The following is a 5,441-nucleotide window of genomic DNA, read 5'->3' on the forward strand; positions in this document are numbered from 1 at the left end:
AATCTGATCAAACAAACAAAATGATAAATTCATCTTGAAATTATGGTCAGTTATAAACCTTTTCAAAATTCACTATGATATGGGGTTAGAGGGCAAATTTCAAGATTCTTGTAATGGGCGTGCCCCTACTGGTGACAGCGATGTTACCGAGAGTGTAACGAAGGTGTCAAGCGCTGGGAGGGAGCTTGAAGAATCAGGTCCTGTGATTGGAGGAGGTGGGTGATGCTGGATGTACAGGGCATGAGACAGGTCATGAGAACACTGCAAGCAGGGCAACCAAGCGGCATTGTATTAAGTACAGCTTCAAGAACTCATATAAACACCAAAGGCCAACACAAATTGATTGCTACATTATCACCCTGTCCTCTCACCTTCATATTTCATTATAACAGAACTGTTACAAAAACAATAGTGTCAGGGAACTGTAGCTCACCTGGATATGTACGCAACAGTTTTAAAAAACAAAGGCAAATTCTGCTGTCTGCATTGATTTTCATCTATTCTCTGTATAAATACTAAACACTAGAACTAAAGTCTAATGAATTGACCAAAATGTCATCTAAAGGAGAAACATACATGACTCAGTCTTCCAATTTCATAGAAGTGAGTGAGTGAGTGAGGTTTCACGCCGCTTTAAGCAATATTCCAGCAACATCACGGCGGGGGACACCAGAAATGGGCTTCACACATTGAACCCATGTGGGGAATCGAACCCGGGTCTTCGGCGTGAAGAGCGAACGCTTTAACCACTAGGCTACCCGACCGCCCCTTTCATAGAAGTGTTACAGCACATGGAGAGATTTAACAGCATGACTCACAGATAGCTAACTAGATATTAACTTTAATCACATATTGAACAATGACTGAGTAATGGTCATAAATATCTTTTTCAAAATGGCTGCCATGGTGGCCATATTGAAAAACTGATTCCAACCTCTTCAACAGATTCAGTGCCATCATTGTTGGGAATAAACATGTGAAGTGTCAGCTTCATTGGTCTTGTGGATTCTGAGGAGGAGAAATTTACAGTAGACAAACAGACCAGCAGACAACGACATACGCTCACTTTCAATCGTGACCTTGAAAGATGATGTTTTTAAAAATAAAACCCCCTCCTCCTTCACTACATTGATAAATTTGGATCATAATGTAATAATTAATTTCTTGTGGCCAGAGATTAGTGTTGGTGAAAAATATAGTTTGGCTGGAAATACATTCCCCACCCCTCACTCAGCCTGTCCTATACCGTCACTGTGACTTTACCAAGCCACTTTACATTTACCCTTATAGTTCAGGAGGGACAGTGTTCCTGGAACTGCCAGCCAAACCAAGGCCAAGTGCCCTTCAAATGTAGTAATGCAATATTTTACAAATTGGTGTGAGTTGATTATGAAATCGAGGCCCTGTTAAAAAATAACTCAATCTTGGGACATTCATCTTCCAGCCAAACTATTTTTGACATACATGAACAATTTGAAATGTATCCAAGACAATGACAAGGAGTCAGCAGCCTCCATGAATGATGATAGCTTATGTACGGGGAAGTGAGGACAGCAAGTAACAAACATTGTACACAGGGTATAAACAGTTGTATATGTACAGGAGAGGGTACTGCATGGAGGGGGATATCAGCCATACCGCCCGGTAGAAAGTATGTATATATAACAGTGGACATATCTTAGAAAAAAACAACAATATACATAGCACTGTCAAAACAGTCATACAATAAGAATTGGATCAGCTTGTGAGCCAGCATATAAACAACAATAACAGACTCAATGGTCATGAATACCAATGGAAAAAAAAACAAATCCTATGAAAATATGACCTTAACAGATCACCATACATTAGGTATGGCAGGGGGATACAAACATCAAGCCGTCACAATAAAAGTTAAAGTTGCGATAAAAAAATTACAAAATATACTTTAGCTAAGAGGGCATGCCTTGTGTGTAACATATGTTCTAAGTCAACCGTATAAAACATACACACTCCCAATTGTCCTGACTAACTTACTGGTTTCAATGGTCCCAGGCTCAAACCTGAATTGATTCAGCCAGATTCCACCTTATTCAGTAATTGCTGGGGCAGCGAAAAAGGTCAAGGTCGTAAACACTCGATCAAGGTCATAAGCACAAAGTCCAGTGTCATAAGCACAAGGTCAAGGTCATAAGCACTAGGTCATGGTTTCCATGCAATGTCAAAGCCAAATTTTCCAAAGCTTTGACAAATGGAGCATAAAAAGGAGCATGTACTGCCTCCATGAAGTCATGACAGAAATCAGAGTATCCATGGTATCAGCAATGGGAAAAACACTGCACAATAGCAAAACAATAGGAAAAAGATTGTAACTTTGTATGACAGTTATAACCATAGAGTTTTAAGTTTGGGCCTGACAGCAGCCTTCAGCACCAGATCCGACAAAGTTCAGGGTCCAAGACATGAATATACAGTTTAATATGGCAATTAACACTAGCCCACTGCCAGTACAGATGCAAGGTGCTAGTAAATCGGTTGTGCTTCACACAACTGTGAACAGTATTTCACATATACTACTCAAAACAAGTCAAAGAACACCCACAAATGGAAGGTTGTGTGCACCCACCAGCCATGACAGACTAACTATAGTCATAAGAAAACATTGGGCTGTCTTTAACTTCTTTTTGAGTAATATACATGGTGTTTCAGTTTGTGTTAGGAGGAAAGACAGAGTGATGCAGTTCTTCGACGTTTACCACTCTGGTGAAACCCACAACACGGGTATGGTACAGAAAACACCGTGACAATCAAGGTGGATCTAGGATTCGAACCCATGATCACAGGTTCACGGCATGCCTGAGGGAGGAATTGCAGCACACTGCAGCACCTTAGGTGACTGGGCTACCCTTGGCCCTCAAACCAGGGCCACCCCTTGCCCTCAAACCAGGGCCACCCCTGGCCCTTAAACCTGGGCCACCCTTGGCCCTCAAACCAGGGTCAACCCTGCCCTTAAACCTGGGCCACCCTTGGCCCTCAAACCAGGCCACCCCTGGCCCTTAAACCTGGGCCACCCCTGGCCCTCAAACCAGGGCCACCCCTGGCCCTTAAACCAGGGCCTGTAGAGTGTGGAGGACACTGCCGATGTGAGTGCAAATAATACTTTGGTTAACATGTACAAGGAAGAAGATATCGCATTGGCCTATAATGATAGACTCAACTACTTATTTCACACTTAGATGTTTAGTATTTCCCATTAATATACACATGTAATATATAGTATATTCCAAGGAAAATATAGTTTCATGCAAAGTTTTTAAGTTTGCAAATGAGGGCCTTGTACTGATTACCTACCTCGTTAAGATGACCTTGAACCTGTGTTGCTGCTTGTAACAGAGACTGAGGACATCTCATAGTTCAGTTTAACAACAAAATGTCCAGTCAAATGGTAGGAATTTGTCATTTTTCAAAGGTGAACAACAGCAAATAAAAACCTTATCTGACAATATTTATGTCATCTGGAACGTCAGTCTTGATCCCAAAGCTAGTTTCCTTCCGCAACACAGAATTCAGGGCCTCCTTCCACTGTTGAAATTCTATCGTCGACTTACGATAGTCGCAGCACTCGTATCATCTTATAGCGCATGACCCAGTAGTTAATAAGTGTCAATTAACAAATGCAAAATACAAATAATTCCTGTGTGAAATTGCAGCTCTAGACAGCTGTGTACATTATCCTACCTATTCTGGTCAACACACCTTATTAATCACAACAGAAGAACTCTGACATTCCAAAAGAACTCAGCCACAACAGGACTACGCCGTTTGCATGTTTTTTTCAACAGAACGGCCAGTCCAAGTTGAGACAAACCGTGTTTGCAACCTTCTAGTGCCTAGGCTGTGTGAGTGAGTGAGTGAGTATGGCATAACTCAGCTTTTAACAGTATTCCAATTATATTACTTCTTGTCAGCTTAAAGTGGGAGGAAAGCCCGAAGTGATGCAGGTCTCAGATGTTTACCACTTTGGTGAAACCCACGAGCCCGGGTATGGTGCTCACTAAACCTAGAAACATAATCAGGGTGAACCGGGATTCGAACCCACAATCATACACTGCACAGCAAATCGCGGCACCTAAGACAACTGGGCCATCTGTGCCCCCGACTCTTACAGGAGACTTATCAAGTTAAAGATGCTCCTATTTTGAATGCAATAATATACGACTCAACATTTGAACAACATTCATCTTCAGTCAATGGTGTGGTCCTTAGCAAATGTTGAGCAGCATTACTCAATTGGTACACCCATCCTGCAGGAATCTGTATATTCTAGCACAGCATAGACGCTGTGGGGATGTACGGTCAAGGTGCCCCTATCAGCGTTATCTCAATTGATACTCATATCCTGCAGGAATCTGTATATTCCAGCACAGCATAGACGCGGTGGGGATGTACCGTCAAGGTGCCCCTATCAGCGTTATCTCAATTGATACTCATATCCTGCAGGAATCTGTACATTCCAGCATAGCATAGACGCTGTGGGGATGTACGGTCAAGGTGCCCCTATCAGCTTTATCTCAATTGATACACCCATCCTGCAGGAATCTGTATATTCCAGCACAGCATAGACGCGGTGGGGATGTACCGTCAAGGTGCCCCTATCAGCATTATCTCAATTGATACTCATATCCTGCAGGAATCTGTATATTCTAGCATAGCATAGACGCAGTGGGGATGTACGGTCAAGGTGCCCCTATCAGCGTTATCTCAATTGATACTCATATCCTGCAGGAATCTGTATATTCCAGCACAGCATAGACGCGGTGGGGATGTACCGTCAAGGTGCCCCTATCAGCGTTATCTCAATTGATACTCATATCCTGCAGGAATCTGTACATTCCAGCATAGCATAGACGCTGTGGGGATGTACGGTCAAGGTGCCCCTATCAGCTTTATCTCAATTGATACACCCATCCTGCAGGAATCTGTATATTCCAGCACAGCATAGACGCGGTGGGGATGTACCGTCAAGGTGCCCCTATTAGCATTATCTCAATTGATACTCCCATCTTGTAGGAATCTGTATATTCTAGCACAGCAATGAGCATAGACGCTGTGGGGATGTACGGTCAAGGTGCCCCTATCAGCGTTATCTCAATTGATACTCATATCCTGCAGGAATCTGTATATTCTAGCATAGCATAGACGCAGTGGGGATGTACGGTCAAGGTGCCCCTATCAGCGTTTGTCAACTGATCACCCATCTTGTCTATTCTATCAGAAGGTATGTACTAGATCAAATGGTCTCACAGAGATTTACAGAAATCAGAAATCAGGAGGGTAGTCGTAAGAGAAATTTTACAAAAAAAAACAATAATAAACATGTCATAAATATGCATACAAATTCACGCACTATTTGCAGGTATTTGGAAGAATAAAGACACACCCACCCAGAATCAATGCCGAAT

The 5,441-nt window shown here is 42.5% G+C and overlaps 1 long non-coding RNA gene across 1 annotated transcript; it reads right to left on the reverse strand.

The window, feature by feature from the left end:
• Nucleotides 1-1,306: 1,306 nt before the first annotated feature.
• LOC125374207 lies at nucleotides 1,307-5,008 on the reverse strand. The gene is made up of 2 exons (XR_007218560.1): nucleotides 3,090-5,008; nucleotides 1,307-2,947 (listed from the first exon to the last, which is right to left on the reverse strand). It is a non-coding gene; the product is annotated as an uncharacterized LOC125374207 (long non-coding RNA).
• Nucleotides 5,009-5,441: the final 433 nt, after the last annotated feature.

The sequence above is a fragment of the Haliotis rufescens genome, unplaced genomic scaffold (assembly GCF_023055435.1).
Source record: "Haliotis rufescens isolate VD_foot unplaced genomic scaffold, xgHalRufe1.0.p SCAF_531, whole genome shotgun sequence".
Classification (NCBI taxonomy): Eukaryota; Metazoa; Mollusca; class Gastropoda; order Lepetellida; family Haliotidae; genus Haliotis; species Haliotis rufescens.